This window comes from Homarus americanus, unplaced genomic scaffold (assembly GCF_018991925.1).
Source record: "Homarus americanus isolate GMGI-L3 unplaced genomic scaffold, GMGI_Hamer_2.0 scaffold2381, whole genome shotgun sequence".
Taxonomy (NCBI): domain Eukaryota; kingdom Metazoa; phylum Arthropoda; class Malacostraca; order Decapoda; family Nephropidae; genus Homarus; species Homarus americanus.
Genome location: NW_024750494.1, coordinates 5,161 through 23,987, shown reverse-complemented (window position 1 = coordinate 23,987; position 18,827 = coordinate 5,161). Strand labels below are relative to the sequence as shown.

Here is an 18,827-nt window from a genome sequence, read left to right as displayed (position 1 = left end):
TGCATGCATTTTTCTGATATCCTGTACTGTAATTTTAATTTAGTAGAAGTAGTCTTCTTTCTTTATTGAGGTTATTCTGTAAATTAAAACTTTTATTACGTAGTACATATGATTGGTGACAATGCATTGTGCAGTTTTTCTGTGATAATTTCTGGTTATAATTGATAATTGTGGAACACATGTGTCTGTTTGATTAGTTAAAATTAACACCTTTTGGAACGTTGATGTACTTACTGTAAGCATTGGGTACCAGTACAGTAAATCTTTACCTTCCTGTGGTCAGCTTTCATAGTCTTCAGTTTCACTCTAAAGCACAGTATTATTTGTGTTTACCTCCATAAAGATCTGATGAACATTGCTTCATGAAGTATCAGGTATATACTTTTGTATGAGTGCGGGTTGCTACTACTTACTACTGAACCACTGAGGCCACCAATTGTAAGAGCGTGCAACACAAGCTGCCACCCTGCGAGGGCTTGGCACTCTTACAACTTACGTTGATACTCTGACTTGGTAGCGTGACGTGAGAGGAAGGCCCATGGGTTCATGTAAATATAGTATCGAGTATTAGGGAATGAACAACGATGAATACTATAGGTGAATCTAAGACCCACATACAAATACACTGTTTATTGAGACACAAAAATGGTTATAGAGAAGATGTTGTATGCACCCAGTGTAGAAGTAATATAACGTAAATACGTCTGTCGTCTAGACAAGAGAGTTTGTTTGTGTTGTCATGTTTCCCATTTCCCTGACGCTGCTTCCATGTTTCTCCAGATCCCATTGTGCTGCTTGCAACCATTCAACAACGGCCTCGGATGTAGTAGATGACCAACAGGGATCATATACGAAACGATGGCACCGACGCGGCCTGATTAATGTGCCCCACGGCTTCGTTGGGCCAGACCCCAGACTCGCCATGTGTCTGGCTACCCCACAATAACAACAGTCGTGAGCCCTAGTGTTCTACCCTGGGTTGCTCCTTGGAAGTGTATGTCCACAGAGAGGGTTGACATGTATGTTAGGGATAATTAGATGGAAATAATTATCCCATGTTGGGTAGTGGACCCCTGTATATGCTAGTTTAAGTATTAACGAGTATGTTGAGAAGGAACTGAATCTGCAATAAGCCCAGGAGTTGAGCCTGGTAGTTATATGATTAATACAATATCTTTTCCCCTTTGATTTCATATTAATAAACTTGTTTTTAGAGTACTTTAGGTGTATTCCTTTCTCCCACAGTATTTTACCTTTATTTCCATCCAAGTGACTTGATACCAGAATTACCATACACATGTGCCTAGACCCTCGACCATGCTACCAAAAGAATGTCCATGCTACCAAAAGAATGTCCATGCTACCAAAAGAAGGACCATGCTACCAAAAGAATGTCCATGCTACCAAAAGAATAGGTGACGGAACTGAGTAAGAGTAAGACTAAGAGACGTAAGTAAGATGAGGGTGGTGTAGATACAAAGTGGGAACACGCGCCCTCACAGCACCGAGTGTGAGCTCTTTCAAGACAAGACTTGACCAACACTGGAGCAGGTTCAGGTACATTCAGGAGCCAGTGCATGCCCAGTACTTGCCAACAGTGCGTAAGAGAGACGTGACCGATCGCCCAAGTGGCTAACGAGCCGATAATTTGGTGAAGAGGATAAAAGAAAAGGAAAAGTAATCAGAGACGTGACTGATCGCCCGAGCGGCTAACGAGCCGACCAGTGGTGAAAAGGATAAAGGTAAAAAATAAGACAGAAACAACAAAAGGACAGTATATAAGACAAAGGATAAAGAGGAGAGAAAATGGAGATGGAAACTGATCACAACAAACAACTTGATTCTGCTGAAGATATTGGACTAAAAGTGAGCACTGCACCAAAACATGGAATACCAACATCGAGACCAACAAGAGGGACAATAGCTAAAAGCTGTGAAGGATGGATATACTGTAATGACCACGGTCGTACACGTCAGTTAACGTAGAATCAAACAATTCATATTACGCTCAATAGCCCACAAAACATGTAGCTATGTCTTCTTTATTGAGTCTCCCATCTGAGGCGACCGTTTTCTCATCGCTCCCAAGCGTGGGTGCCATCCATTTTCTCTGACTTCCTGAAACCAATCTCTCTAAAAAGTGAAATTGAATATGAGAGAGGACACCATTGTTTTGAGTCAACTTAGAGATGTCTGATTACAGTTAAAGCATACAAGATCCTTTGTGATTGATGTTGAAAGCTTAAACTGTCTTTATTGTCAGTTACACTTGTTAAGTAAGTGAGTGTCGAGTCTGCCAATACGAATGGCATCCCATGATATTGTCCCTGGGGATAGCCATGAATTTCCAATTGCTACTGAAGTTAGATTATTTTGTTGCCCAAACATCAGAGAATCTGTAGTTTACTTAGAGTCAGTTATCTATTTAAGAAAGTCATTAATCTCCTGAACTATTCTGTCAACCTGTATAATCTCCAACATTTATCATATCCCCTTGAATAGTTCCTTGTTTGTGGTTTTGCTGACTTTGTACAACTAATGTTAACAACATTTGTAATTCCACTTTTCCTAACAAGCTCAATCTCTGATTAGATTAAATAAATAGACTTAAGAAATTCACCTGACCCATGGCATTGATTTTCATAGTTAAATGTACAGCGACCGAGTTGAACGTAATTTCTGTCATTGCGTGATTAGCCTTTCTGGCACGTGTTCCGCACAGGCCTGAGTTGCCAGTTAGCTGTATATAAGCTCGTGCATGGAGGAGTGTCACATCTCTGATGCTTCTCCATCATTATCTCAGGAATGTGTACGATTCTCCGCCCGCCATATTAAGTCAGTTTAACTCAGTGAATTTTGTGAATATCAGTGTTCATGTTGTTACAGTGAAATTGTCATTTACCCAGTGAAAGAATTAATGTAACGTAAATATCGTCTGGCGTTGCTAGACGAAAGATTGTTTGTGATTGAGTTATTATTTACATCTCTGATGCTTCTCCATCATTATCTCAGGCACTGTCTGTGTTGCCACCACTACCGAGGCTCGGTAGCCACCTATGGGCAAGATGGTCATGGAAGGATGTCTTTAATAAGGCAAAACTAGAATCGGAGGACAGGAACAGCCAGTGAAGATCGTGCTATAATACTACAGCGAGTCTACCACGGGCGTTACTAGCGAGTGAGCCTTAGCTCGGCTGTGTGAAGGCAACTACCTGTGCCCAGTGGGCTCAGTATTGTCTGGTTCATTGATCTTCGTTATATGTACCGAGCAGTATTGGCATTACCAGTAATACCGTGTTATCAGGGCTGTTGGGAGTGCATCCTCCATATGGCCTACCAGCTGAGTTCTATCTAGTATTATTGTTGTATATGATTGGGGATAATTAGCCGAAATTCAGTTATCCCAGGTTGAGTAGTGAACCCATAAAAAATTGATAGTATCAGTAAATATATACGTGAGTTGAGTACCTCGACTAAAGGAAAAGTGCCATGTTATTCATTCCGAAATAGCATGTTGTTATAAATAATACTTTAATTCGGGATATTGTCAAGTGTGTCATATAACCATCTATATTGATAATGAAATAATAAATTGCTTGTTTAATGTTGTAAACCAGAATTGAAGATTTATTTTGTTACTTGCAAAAGTAAGACGTGAGGAAGGGTCCAGTCCTATCTGAACGTGTAAAATAACCATCTTAGTTGTCCAAGAAATAATATTACAGTTGTTTAATGATGTAATAAGTAATTGAAGATATATTTTATGAATGGTAAAGTAAGACTTAAGTGGACCAGTCTTGTCTGAGTGAACTTAATTAACATCTTGTTTCACTCCTTATGTTAATAAATATTAAATTAGTAAACTACAAGTATCACCCCTCTATTTCTGTCATGGTTTTGGGGTGGATCGGTGGTAGTAGGAGTGGATTATATAATATAAAGATAATAATATGTCGTATTTCTTATTTCTTACCGTAGAGTCCGATACCTTCACACTGATTACTTACAGGAGATTATGGCGTATCTACGTAGAAGTTCACTCCACCACTCGACATTCAATGATTTATACTTGATAAATGATGATTTAATGAATTGATTTAATTTTCAACATCCATCTAAGTTACTCGTTATACTTTGTCATAACCAATCAGTCATTACCTTTAGTAATAATAAGATAGGATCACAGATACGGGCAGATAATTGCACTTACATTTATTTGTCAAGCTTCCATACAATGATTTACAATTTGCATGGATATATGATTTTCTCACGTTCACGCTGTAATAAAATTAATCTTCTAAAAGAGGATTTTAACTTGGGGACACATGTGATTACTCTACTATGGGTATAACTTAACAGAGCCTTAATTCTTCAAGTGATACATTTACTGCCAGCCTGGATTGCCTTTGTTGCAACCAGGCTTCCGCACAAGAACTTCTTTCCATGGGCCACAGCAACAAAAAGTACTCTTGGGTTACCACACATGGTGTCGTGCAGGAGAACTCTCTAAGCGTGACTTGAATTAACCATTTAGGTGCAATAGACCAGCCTGGATTGCTTTTGTCGCAACCAGGCTTCCACACGTGATATTTCCACGGGGATAAGAACCTAGGTTAACACGCTTAGTCTCGTGTCGACCTTCCACGGCCATAACAACAAAAGGTACTCTTGGTGTACCACACATAGTCTCGCATCACTGACAGTCTCGGTAGATGGTTGTCGCGGCAAGGAGAACTGGTAAGCGTGACTTGAATTAACCATTTAGGTGCAATAGACCAGCCTGGATTGCTTTTGTCGCAACCAGGCTTCCACACGTGATATTTCCACGGGGATAACAACATAGGTTAACACACTTAGTCTCGTGTCGACGACGGTTCACAGGACGGAGTGGCGGTGGAGGACTCTGTGTGGTGTGGTGTCCCGCCCCCTTTCAGGAGGGAGAGGATGGAGACGACGTCTTAACTAACCCATGGCTCAGGGGATACTCCTTAAAAATTAGGTTTTTGGGTGTGAAGCGATGAACAGTACAACACTGTTTCACTGCCCACCCCCCTAAAGGCTGGCTGACATACACTAATTGAAAAATACATGTCCCAGTTATGCCTCGCCGGGCGTCTTATCTCTGGTAAAACAACTTTGGAGTTGGTTGCGTGGGTAAGCCTAATGCAACCCATGACAATTTCTTCTACCCATTGGTTCTCATAAAATAACTATTATAACTCACATGCCAAGAAGCTTGCTAGCACGCTACCTAACAGTTCAATGAGATATGTTATATTCTAATAAAGGTCTGGGTGGTGGCAGGCTACCGTTGTAAGTAATAAGTGTTATAATAATAATGACATGGTTTCCCAGACTAATCCATGGTTTAGAATATAACTAGAACAAAATAGTATAAAGAGGAAAACAGGACTCTTACACATTGGTGACTTAGAAAATATAAGCAAGAATATAAGTATATAAATGTACTGTATTGAAGAATAAAAAGCCAAAACTCACACGCTCGTGACTCTTCCTCATCGCATCTCCAAGTTTGTGAACATTTGTTTCCCGCCACCATGTTAAGTCAGTTTAACTCAGTTGAATTTTGTGAATATCAGTGTTCATGTTTTAACATATTGAAATGATCATGTGCCAAGTATAATTAAAGTAAAGTAATTATCGTCTGTATCGTTGCCAGACGTATAGTTATGTGTAGTTGAGGTTAGACCGTTTAACACGCTTGTGACTCTTCCTCATCGCATCTCCAGGCACAGAGTGGGTGTTAGCTGAATACCCAGCATACCAGCTGGCTGTCTTGCAGGATGTTGTTAATTCGGCACGATTGAATTGAGCGAGCCTCGCACCTGGGGAACAAAGCCCGCGAGATGACTCCCTCTCAGTGTGTCGGACTGTGACCGACCTAACAGCGCTCTTCGTTGTTGGTGTGACAGCCAAGGTGTACTCCTCACAGTTATATGAGTCTTACCCATTATTGTTGTACATGATTGGGGATAGCTAGTAGAAATAGAGTTATCCTGTAACGACCACGGTCGTACACGTCAGTTAACGCCAAAATCAAATGATTCATATTACGCTCAATAGCCCACAAAACATGTACCTCTGCTTTATTTTGAGTCCTCCATCTGAGGAGTCCGTTTTCTCGTCACTTCAAGACGCCTCAGTCCTCCGTTATCCCATTTTCTCTGACTTACTGAAACAAACCTCTCTATATAATGTATTTGAATGTGAGAGAGAACACCCTTGTTTTGAGTCAACTTAGATATGTCTGTTTACAGTTGGAACATTCAAGATCCATTGTGAGTGGTGTTGAACGCTTCAACTGTCCTTATTGTTAGTAAGACGACGTGTCAAGTAGGCGAGTGTTGAGTTTGCCAGTTAGAGTGGCGTATTTTAGGTCGTCCGTGGGGATATCCATGGGTTTCTGATCGCTACTGAAGTTATATTGTTTTGTTGCCCCGACATCAGAGAATCTGATGTTCATAGTTTAGTTAGTGTCAGTTGTCTATTTAAGAAAGTCATTCATCTTCTGAACAGTTCCTGTCAAACTCAAAATTCTCCCAGATTTAACGGCCGTTTGACCGGGGATGTGGTTTGCGGTCAGGCCAATAGAGTTGTGAACGCATATATAACTTCAATTCACCTCTTTACTGACAAACTCAACCTCTGATTAAATCATAAATATAGATGTAGAAAATTAGCCTGATCTGTGACGCTGACGGTCACAGCTAGGTGTCCAACGACTACTGTGAATAGAGGGTCTATTGTTAGTGAAATTTATCTTTCTAGTAGGAATATGCCCTCAGGCCCGTATATATGCAGGCGCGCGAGGGGAAATCACTCCTTCTGTGATTTCTTCTCCACGTCTCCAGGTATGTTCACTTGTGTTCCACGCCGCCATATTAACTCAGTTTAACTTAGTCATTTTTTGTGAATATCAGTGTTCATGTTTTAACATAGTACCTTCAGTGCCAAGTGGGTCAAGTAAAGTAGAGCTCTAGCTATCGTCTGAACCGGTGCCAGACGTATGTTTTGTATAGTGAAGTTAAATATTCACTCCTTCTGTGATTTCTTCTCCACGTCTCCAGACGCTGTTGTGGGGGTTAGCAACACTCCTGAGGTTTGGGAGCCGCCTATGGGCACGATGTCTCTCGAAAGACGTCTTTAAGGTGGCGAGATTAGAATCCCAGGGCGAGATTCCTTGGCAGACGCCACGGCCCACCGCCATAGTCAACTTTTCCCGGGCCAGGCGCTCCGAGCTAGCGAGCAAGCCTGTAAACAACTCTGGCCCACTGACTCCGTCGTATGATCATGGTCTACCCACTGTTCTTGGTTATATGTATGGAGCCGTATTAATATCCATGCTTAGGGATGACGAGCAGAAATATAGTCATCCCAGGTTAAGTATTGAACCACTGAATGAGAGTTCAAGTTACCAGGTTGTTCCTTGCAAACTAACAGGAGGTATTGTATGTTACTATAATTGTGGAGTTAGTCCAATGTGTTATGTATTCATCTGTAGTAATCATGAACGAATAACCTGAGAGTATCATGCTCTAATCAAGAAGTGAAGAGGTAATGTGTTACTTGTTAAAGTAAGACCTGAGGGTCCAGTGATGGCTTGTGAATAATAGTACGGAATCTCATGTATCAAGGTAATGATATCCCAATTGTCTAATAAAGTAATGAGTATTTGGAGGTGTTGAATGAGGTAATAAGCTCTTGAAGTGTTTGATGATTTAATAAGTTAATTGCGGTTCTGTTTAGCCTGAGTGAATTTAAGATGCATCTTCTCCACTCACTGTGTTAATAAATATTGAATTAGTAATCTGAGTATCACCACTCTGCTCCTTCTAAACATTGGTTCCCAGAAAATAATACTTACTCACGTGCCTAGACATCTACCACACTACCCAACAACTTTCCATGAGTTAGGTTATATAATGAAAAGTCTGGGTGGTGGCAGCTACCCTTTGTAAGTATAAAAAGTGTTGTACAAAGAATAACATGGTTCCCCAGACTAACCCATGTATAAGAATAGACATAAAACAAAGTAAACTTCAGAAAGGTAAGAACATTGAAACTGAGAATACAATCTATATGAAAGGAAATGAAAAGAAAGAACATTGACTTGGAAAACATAAGCAGAGAAGCATACGAGTTACTTATATAAGAATATAAGGTATATAGAGATAAAGAACATATAAGAATAACTGATGGTAAATTATTGAAAAGAGTAAACGCGGCCCGTTACAAATGGTGACCAGCTAGTGGGATTATTTTCATTTGAGAACCAATTTGTACGAATGAGGTGTGATACTTGGTGAATTTGTCTTCTCAGAATACAGTATACAGAAATGTATAAGTTTTGTCATCAGTAATGAGTACAAATAATTGTGTAATTTAAAGTACAAACTTTGGTGTCAAGTACAATACTGTAGTGGTAACTGCAAAGTTTTTAAGAGTTAGGTAAGAACTAACAATTGATTTAGTTTCACCACTTCTTTTGTGAAAGAAAGTTATAATTTTTCTGTGTTACAGAGTTAGGTAATGCACCAAATTTTTTTTTTGAAATAAGCTACCTAACTCATCTTTGTGAGTTTTATTGTGTGAAATTTCAGGAAAGTGGTAATTGCACATTTGTGTAATTTTTTTTGTGACCATTGTGTTAATCTTTGGATATTTACAGACATTGAGTGGGAAGTATACAGTACACCTGCCATGTTCAGAGTGTGATGAACTGAGTTCATCTCTTGAGTGTCACCAGAAGTGTCATGTGTACAAAGGTTATGTAATCCAATGTTTTATTTTTAGCTGTGACATTTATTGGAAGTATTGTGATTTCAATTGAAAGTGTTCAGATTCTCACTTGAAGTATTTTTCTAACTTTTGAAATTTTCATATAACCCAAGTGAGTGTTATATAAATTTTGTTTATATGTGTATGTTATGTTATGTTATTATTTTTTCTTTTGCTAGTGAACTGAATTGTGAAATAACTAGAAAATTTTAATTCTCAGTTGGAGTCAATTTGTTACCATTGAATTTATTGAGATAACACAAGTTTGGTGTTAAATTTTTCAGTGTTGTAATTTTCAACCTGTTTTTTTTTACAGAGAATTTTATTACATACTGTCTTACCATTTCTTACAGTGTAGACTGATATGCATTGTTGGTTGTATGTATATTATGTATGCTGGATTATGTATTATGTATGTATATTATGTATGTGCTCCATTTATATTTGTTCAGCCTAGCTAGCAGCGTGTGACAATGTTATTACCATATCCCACATGCTTAATTAATGTGCCTGGCGACGTATGGAAGCTGCTAATGTATCACTTGCCATACGTCGTCTATAGCAGTTGACCAGGACCTTAGCTAGGGAGCAGTGCTATCCACCTCTGTGTACATACTCTTATCCAGTAAACCGAACCTACAAAACTATACAGGTGTTTGTGTTCTCTCCTGTATATAGAACTTATTACCCAGAATACCTAACATGGCGCAGTGCGTAGTTTTACTTGATTATTACGAGTGATTAGTGCAAGTTTGTGGAAAGCCGGCTGATGGATCCCCGCCTTGGGTCAACCCCGCGTCATCCCTCGAAGAATTTCGCAACTTGGAGCAGTGTCAGTGACAGTGATTTTCTGTGAAGTGTTTAGTGCATTGTGTGTTTCGTGCCATTCATGTGTGACCTTGTTCGAACGGATTTCCAAGGTATACGGCATGTTCTGGGCATTTGTGGGGTGTAGAGCTCAGCGCACCCTCCTCTGACCGTTTACAGAGAGCGACTGAGCTACTCCTATCTCCACCCCCCTCCCTCACAGCGCCGCCTCCACCCCCCCTCACAGCTGGGGCGAGACGCTCCGCCTGCCTGGGACACACACACATACATGTACTAACACTTGCTGACCGCGCGGCTTTCTTATATATATTTTATAGATATAACCTACTTATCTGTGTATTTAATTAAAATTTTTTGTCTGAAATCTTGTTGATACGACGGGCTGACCGGTCAACACTGATTTAAGACACAGTACACAGAGGAAGTAGTTATGTCTCATGCCTTACGTAGCCGTGGACCCAGCGCCTGGATGAGTCAAGCGGATGATAGTCCCCCAGAGATGGATGACCAGGCTGACCATGACGGCCCAGCTCCCACAACATCGCGCAGCCCTTCACCTCAACATTCAGCGTTATCTCCAGAGATAATTGCCTTAATGAAGCTTATGAGAGATGAGAGACGCGAGGATGAAGCTCACAGACGTTTGGCGGATGAGCACAGAAGGCAAGCAGAGGCAGAACGAGACCACCAACGGAGAATGGAAGACAGTGCACGGTTTGAAGCCTTGATATCTCGCCTCACTGTTAACCAAGCCCCTGGCTCTAACACTGCCTCGGTACTGAATGGTTCAGATACCTCATCCATGCTTCCTTCACGCCCCCCAGCCCCACCTAAAGCAGCAGCTCAAACACCGCCCATCTTGGAGCCTGATGTAAATTTCCAGACTTTTCGCGAATGGCGGCGGCGGTGGACTGATTATGCTACAATGGTGGATCTCCAGAGTTTGTCACAGCCTAAACAACTCATCCAGCTGCGTATGTGCCTGTCCTTGGAAATTCAGCGTGTCTTAGAACATACGCTGCAGGTACCTCCGACCTCTTCGCTGTCTGTAGAGGAGGTACTGGACATTCTACAACGGTACATCAAAGGACAGCAGAATGAAGCTCTGCGCAGGAGGGAATTGCTTAGCTGCAGACAGCAGTGCGAGGAGACCCAGTTGAAGCAGGTGATCCTGATGGGCGTTAAGGACGAGGAACTTGTCCAACGCCTCACCTCCCTCGACTCTTCCTCCTCTCTTCAGGATGTGTTGACGATATGTCGCTCCTATGAGGCTGCCAGGTGTGCCACCTCTGCCATCCGAGCTCCCCCTACAGCTGTACGCGCTGTGTCCCGGTACAAGAAGGACAAGAAGTCTGCTCCGACGCCTTCGCCCACCACGTCCACGCCCGGTTCATTTTGTAACAACTGTGGTAAGCAGCACGGAACACAGGTGTGTCCAGCTGCTCAGTCTACCTGCAACAGTTGTGACCGTATGGGCCACTGGTCGCTCACAGTGCGGTGCCCAGCTAAGTACGTACAGTGCAATGTGTGCGGTCGTCTGGGCCACTATGACAAGTGTTGCCCTACCCACGAACCCCAGGGACAGCGTCGGCGGAAGCTTCAGCGCCCTTCTACCAGTGAGGGCCGCCCACAGTCGCCAAATCAGAGGCACGACGACCCTGGACAAAGCCCGACCCATTTTAGGAGGGTGTACTCCTCGCATCCCAGGACCAAAGTCACCCAGTACATCAGCGCCATCGTGACCTACGGCGGTGTGTCATCCCGCCTTCAGATGTTGCCCGACACCGGCGCTGATGCTACAGTCATCGGTCCCCAGCATTTGCGATGCTTGGGGCTCTCTCCAAGCGATCTAGGACCGCCTCCCGAGGACCTCTGCGTCACGGCAGATGGTTCACAGATGGCCCCAGCCCTGGGTTCACTCTATGCACATGTCACCTTTGGCAACAGGTCGTGTCAGGCCTGGATTGACGTGCATAATGGTGTCCTGACTCCCTTGCTGTCCTACAGACATTGTCAAGAGTTGGCCATCATCTCCCAGGACTTCCCCAAACCTATTCTTGAGGTAAGACACGCCAACAGGGTGCACGAAGGGAGCAGCAACTACCCTGCTGCCGCCCTACCCCTACCTCTGGCCAGTGACACCTCTCCTTCGGTAGTTGTCCCTGCTGCATCACGTCCCCACGCCTTGGCTCGCCTTCACGACAGTCACCGCGGAGCTGAGGCCACCAAACGACGTGCACGACAGACTGTGTTCCGGCCTGGCATCGACCCCGACACCTCCAATGCTGTCCAGGTGTGTAAGCCCCGCCACGTATTACAACCCAGCCAGCAGCAGGAACCCTTCATGAGTGACGACAACCCCACCCGCCCCTTTGAGTCTGTGTCGGCCGACTTTTTCTGTGTGTCAGGAAAGTCCTTCCTTGTTATCGTCGACCGTCTCTCTGGTTGGCCGGTTGTCATCAAGTGCGGTAATGACACGACGTCTGCCGCCACCATCAGCAAGTTCCGCTACTACTTCCGTGACGTGGGCGTTCCTGTACGCCTGCGAACCGACGGAGGGCCTCAGTTCACAAGCCGGACCGCTGCTCCTTGACCCATGGTGTTGGGTTATCGCCCCCATTACCCGCAGTCCAACGGCCATCGAGGCTGCTGGTCAAATCCTGAAGCACCTCATCCTATAGGCCCCTTCGAACATTGACTGCGCAGGCTCGACCGGGTCTTCTTGAATCAAGAATAACTACACCGGACGCCCCTGCCCAGGTTTTGTATGGGCGCCCCCTTCGTTCTTGTGTCCCTGCCCACCCTCAATCCTTCTCCAAGGAGTGGCAGGCTAAGACAGAGGATTGTGATCGCCGAGCCGCCGAACGTGTTCAGGACGTCGTCGCCCGCCACAACGACCACGCCCGTCCTCTCCCCAGGTTGAGTGTCGGTACCCAAGTCCGTGTTCAGGACCCGACCTCCCTACGTTGGGACAAAGTAGGCGTAGTCATGGGTCTCGGCAGGTCACGGGACTACCAGGTGCGGTTACCCAGTGGTCGCGTGTGGTGGAGGAACCGCCGTTTTCTCCGCCCCGTAACACTGCCTTCTGCTGCCCCCGCCACCAGTGTTGAGTCCCACACCCTTCCCAGTGATGAAGTCCCTCGACGCTCAGAACGGATCCAGAAGAAGAGGTCCGCTCAAGACTTTGCTATGAGCGTATAGGGGGGAGGGAGGTGTATGTATATTATGTATGCTGGATTATGTATTATGTATGTATATTATGTATGTGCTCCATTTATATTTGTTCAGCCTAGCTAGCAGCGTGTGACAATGTTATTACCATATCCCACATGCTTAATTAATGTGCCTGGCGACGTATGGAAGCTGCTAATGTATCACTTGCCATACGTCGTCTATAGCAGTTGACCAGGACCTTAGCTAGGGAGCAGTGCTATCCACCTCTGTGTACATACTCTTATCCAGTAAACCGAACCTACAAAACTATACAGGTGTTTGTGTTCTCTCCTGTATATAGAACTTATTACCCAGAACATCTAACATTGGTAAAGAGGTTATATGTATTTGAGAACTAATTCCGGTGTATTTTCAGCCATAGTATTGATTGGGTTGAGGACTCGGTGGTGAAATGGACATCTAAGACATACAATCTCTGAACATGGATTGCTGGAAACACCCTCTGTACATGTAAGGACCACCAATTGTGAGTAAAGCACAGAGTAAATTGTGTAGTGTAAACACAGTGTCAAGACATTTGAAAAAGACAGTGAATTCTTGTGAGTACAGAAAATCCGCTTAGTGTTTATCATTCGTGAAATCTACAGAGTTATATTTTCTTGAGACATTCTCGTCAAGTACCATCAAGTATTTTATTTTGAGCATTGCTATGAGTACTGTGTGAATTGAAACCTTGTAGTGTTGTCTTTAGAGATACTTAATCTGCTGAGTGAGTCACCCATACTATTACTGGCTTTAAATTTTTTTTGGGTGAGTATCCATTTAAAAGGTATCCGAGGCATTTATGTGTTAACGTTTACCTCCTTTGCTCTGGAAGGGTGTTAATTGAATTTATCTTTGGTGGGGTTGTTTTGTGGAAGATTTGTTGTGACATCAGCGCACGATGATCACAGTAGTTGTGAATAAGTTACAACTTATGTGTGAGTTCCGAGAACTTGCCAAAGCCATGGAGGCCAGCATTCATCGGCGGGGAACGCCGAAGGCTCGGAGGGGTAGTGAGAAAATCAAGTTTAGAGATTTTCCATCGGGATCAGAACCTGATGAAAGGAAAACTGCCGGTGAGGCTGAGGAAGCTAGTTGTTATCATCGGTACTAGACTTCGGGTGAGAAAGGAGGAAATCAGTGATTTGAATAGATCTTTTGTTAAGTATGCTTAGACTTATCCAACTTAGATAAATTAGTAGAGAGAGTGTCAAGCAATGAATAGTATTCTACCTTAGACTTGAAAGACGCATATGATTAAAGTAATACTTAACGACAAAAGTCGAGACCTAACCACATTTAGTGATGGAATATAACTTATGAAGGTTTACACGCTTATCTTTTGGGTTTTTTCAACCAGTCCCGTTATTCTTTTTATTATTTTTACCAGAGAAGTAAACCAAGTAGTAACCCCTTTTGCAGCGAAGAACCGAGTTGAATGTAACTACCCCGATAATGTCATAGTGTGGACTAATGATTTTTCAACCTTGTCAGACAGGTTAGCTAGAGTATTGAGAAAGTCCTTCCAGTGTTTCCCCTTTCATACAATTGCCAGTGGGAAGGTGTAGTTGTGCAGTTTTGATTGGTACAGGCGGTGCAGTGCAGTTGGTTTCTTTAAGTTTTGTTAGTACTTTAGGCGTAGGGCCCCTTAGGCCTTGTAAGTACCCAATATGAAGATGTTACCGGAGATGAGCTGAATGTGAAAAGCACTGTAGTAGTAAAAGTAAATGCTACCACCTGATGATTCTGCCGTCAAGGGCATCTACATCTTGTTGAGATGTGTTAATGATGAACATCAACTGTTGGCTTCGCCAGTCAAGTGGCCAGAGTGACCCTGTTGGGGGAGGGATTGTCAGTATGTACCATGGACAAGAGGAATGAGTAGATGTGTCTTACTGCAGTGAGAACATCGTTTGGTGTGAGTGATCAAGTTGCTTGGAGGTCCTATCTGCAGTAGGCCTGGGTTAATGTAGGAGGTAGTTGGGCTGGACTTTAGTCACGGCTAGGCGTGTACATGGACCTAGTGCAGTTTAAGACGCATGCATGGTGAAGTAATTGCTAGGCAGGTACAAGAGTACATGGGCCTAGTGCAGTTTAAGAAGCTTGCATTGCAAAGTAACAGAAGGGCACTGAGGTTTTGGGGGTTTCATGGGGACCGGGTCGCTGGCATTAAAGTCTATTTGAGTCCATACTCTGGCCATTCCGATCTTGCCTCATCCCGCGAGTGGAGAATGGTTCTTTTGTGATAAGGTCAACCCAAATACTTCAGTGGCTGGATGGGGTCAGTCTAACTATTCCTAGCTTGAGATCTCAATTGTTGAATTTTGAAGCTTGGGTCCAGTGTCATCCTAGTGGATGTTGTAGTTGAAAGTGTCCTACAAAGCTACCTGTCATCCTAGTGGATGTTGTAGTTGAAAGTGTCCTACAAAGCTACCTGTCATCCTAGTGGATGTTGTAGTTGAAAGTGTCCTACAAAGCTACCTGTCATCCTAGTGGATGTTGTAGTTGAAAGTGTCCTACAAAGCTACCTGTCATCCTAGTGGATGTTGTAGTTAAAAGTGTTATACATGTCTGATCAATTGCCAAGATGGAAACTACCTGCCGTCCTGGTGGATGGTGCAGTTAAAAGTGTACAAAACTGTAATTCAGGCCGGCCTGTTATTTTTATTATTATGTTCTGTAATATTGATGTATGATTATGTTCTTCTGTGTGCCATAACAAGTGGTGCTGTGTTCATTTTATCTGCCCTGGCTGGGAGTTTGTGTGATTAGTCAACTGAGTTGCAAAATTTTATGTATGTGAAAATTATGTAACCATGTGTGTTGCCTGTATTGATGACCATTACCCCAGTATTGCAAGATATTGTGTTTTGAAAATTATGTATTTACTGTGAATGTTTTGTCGACTATACCGCATAATATTGAATCTTGGGGAGGGGAAAGCTTTGTAAAGACCACGGTCGTACACGTCAGTTAACGCCAAAATCAAATGATTCATATTACGCTCAATAGCCCACAAAACATGTACCTCTGCTTTATTTTGAGTCCTCCATCTGAGGAGTCCGTTTTCTCGTCACTTCAAGACGCCTCAGTCCTCCGTTATCCCATTTTCTCTGACTTACTGAAACAAACCTCTCTATATAATGTTAGATGTTCTGGGTAATAAGTTCTATATACAGGAGAGAACACAAACACCTGTATAGTTTTGTAGGTTCGGTTTACTGGATAAGAGTATGTACACAGAGGTGGATAGCACTGCTCCCTAGCTAAGGTCCTGGTCAACTACCATAGACGACGTATGGCAAGTGATACATTAGCAGCTTCCATACGTCGCCAGGCACATTAATTAAGCGTGTGGGATATGGTAATAACATTGCCACACGCTGCTAGCTAGGCTGAATAAATATAAATGGAGCACATACATAATATACATACATAGTACATAATCCAGCATACATAATATACATACACCTCCCTCCCCCCTATACGCTCATAGCAAAGTCTTGAGCGGACCTTTTCTTCTGGATCCGTTCTGAGCGTCGAGGGACTTCATCACTGGGAAGGGTGTGGGACTCAACACTGGTGGCGGGGCCAGCAGAAGGCAGTGTTACGGGGCGGAGAAAACGGCGGTTCCTCCACCACACGCGACCACTGGGTAACCGCACCTGGTAGTCCCGTGACCTGCCGAGACCCATGACTACGCCTACTTTGTCCCAACGTAGGGAGGTCGGGTCCTGAACACGGACTTGGGTACCGACACTCAACCTGGGGAGAGAACGGGCGTGGTCGTTGTAGCGGGCGACGACGTCCTGAACACGTTCGGCGGCTCGGCGATCACAATCCTCTGTCTTAGCCTGCCACTCCTTGGAGAAGGATTGAGGGTGAGCAGGGACACAAGAACGAAGGGGGCGCCCATACAAAACCTGGGCAGGGGAGCGTCCGGTGTAGTTAGGTGTGTTGCGGAGTTCAAGAAGACCCCGGTCGAAGGCCTCGCAGTCAATATTCCCAGAAGGGGCCACCTTAAGGATGAGGTGCTTCAAAGATTTGACAGCAGCCTCAGCGTGGCCGTTGGACTGCGGGTAATGGGGCGATGACAACACATGCCGGACTCCCCATCGGTCAAGGAACGCAGCAAAGTCCCGGCTTGTGAACTGAGGCCCTCCGTCGGTTCGCAGGCGTACAGGAACGCCCACGTCACGGAAGTAGTGGCGGAACTTGCTGATGGTGGCGGCAGACGTCGTGTCATTACCGCCCTTGATGACAACCGGCCAACCAGAGAGACGGTCGACGATAACCAGGAAGGACTTTCCTGACACACAGAAAAAGTCGGCCGACACAGACTCAAAGGGGCGGGTGGGGTTGTCGTCACTCATGAAGGGTACCTGCTGCTGGCTGGGTTGTAATACGTGGCGGGGCTTACACACCTGGACAGCATTGGAGATGTCGGGGTCGATGCCAGGCCGGAACACAGTCTGTTTTGCACGTCGTTTGGTGGCCTCGGCTCCACGGTGACTGTCGTGAAGGCGAGCCAGGGCGTGGGGACGTGATGCAGCAGGGACAACTACCGAAGGAGAGGTGTCACTGGCCAGAGGTAGGGGTAGGGCGGCAGCAGGGTAGTTGCTGCTCCCTTCGTGCACCCTGTTGGCGTAATTTACCTCGAGAATCGGTGTTGGGAAGTCCTGGGAGATGATGGCCAACTCTTGACAATGTCTGTAGGACAGCAAGGGAGTCGGGACACCATTATGCACGTCAATCCAGGCCTGACACGACCTGTTGCCAAAGGTGACATGTGCATAGAGTGAACCCAGGGCTGGGGCCATCTGTGAACCATCTGCCGTGACGCAGAGGTCCTCGGGAGGCGGTCCTAGATCGCTTGGAGAGAGCCCCAAGCATCGCAAATGCTGGGGACCGATGACTGTAGCATCAGCGCCGGTGTCGGGCAACATCTGAAGACGGGATGACACACCGCCGTAGGTCACGATGACGCTGATGTACTGGGGGACTTTGGTCCTGGGATGCGAGGAGTACACCCTCCTAAAATGGGTCGGGCTTTGTCCAGGGTCGTCGTGCCTCTGATTTGGCGACTGTGGGCGGCCCTCACTGGTAGAAGGGCGCCGAAGCTTCCGCCGACGCTGTCCCTTGGGTTCGTGGGTAGGGCAACACTTGTCATAGTGGCCCAGACGACCGCACACATTGCACTGGACGCGTTTGGCTGGGCACCGTACTGTGAGTGACCAGTGGCCCTTACGGTCACAACTGTCGCAGGTAGACTCAGCAGCTGGACATACCTGTGTTCCGTGCTGCTTACCACAGTTGTTGCAAAATGAACCGGGCGTGGACGTGGTGGGCGAAGGCGTAGGAGCAGACTTCTTGTCCTTCTTGTACCGGGAAACAGCGCGTACAGCTGTAGGGGGAGCTCGGATGGCAGAGGTGGCACACCTGGCAGCCTCATAGGAGCGACATATCGTCAACACATCCTGAAGAGAAGAGGAAGAGTCGAGGGAGGTGAGGCGTTGGACAAGTTCCTCGTCCTTAACACCCATCAGGATCACCTGCTTCAACTGGGTCTCCTCGCACTGCTGGTGGTGGCCTAAACATATATCTACCTCTTCCGAGGCTCTCTTAAGACGTACATAAAAAGCGTCAAAAGACTCACCCTCCATCTGTCTGCAGCTAAACAATTCCCTCCTGCGCAGAGCTTCATTCTGCTGTCCTTTGATGTGCCGTTGTAGAACGTCCAGTACCTCCTCTACAGACAGCGAAGAGGTTGGGGGTACCTGCAACGTATGTTCTAAGACACGCTGAACTTCCAAGGACAGGCACATACGCAGCTGGATGAGTTGTTTAGGCTGTGACAAACTCTGGAGATCCACCATTGTAGCATAATCAGCCCACCGCCGCCGCCATTCGCGAAAAGTCTGGAAATTTACATCAGGCTCCAAGATGGGCGGCGTTTGAGCTGCTGCTTTAGGTGGGGCTGGGGG

At 45.0% G+C, this 18,827-nt stretch overlaps 1 long non-coding RNA gene across 3 annotated transcripts; it reads left to right on the top strand.

Annotated features, from left to right (window-relative positions):
* The first annotated feature begins 7,415 nt into the window (after nucleotides 1-7,415).
* LOC121854083 lies at nucleotides 7,416-15,850 on the top strand. 3 transcript variants are annotated; one of them, XR_006086472.1, is made up of 4 exons: nucleotides 7,416-7,464; nucleotides 8,690-8,786; nucleotides 13,217-14,853; nucleotides 14,910-15,850. It is a non-coding gene; the product is annotated as an uncharacterized LOC121854083 (long non-coding RNA). The 3 variants fall into 3 exon arrangements; XR_006086473.1 differs by lacking the exon at nucleotides 8,690-8,786 and having other exon boundaries at nucleotides 7,446-7,464; XR_006086471.1 differs by lacking the exon at nucleotides 7,416-7,464 and having other exon boundaries at nucleotides 8,139-8,786.
* Nucleotides 15,851-18,827: the final 2,977 nt, after the last annotated feature.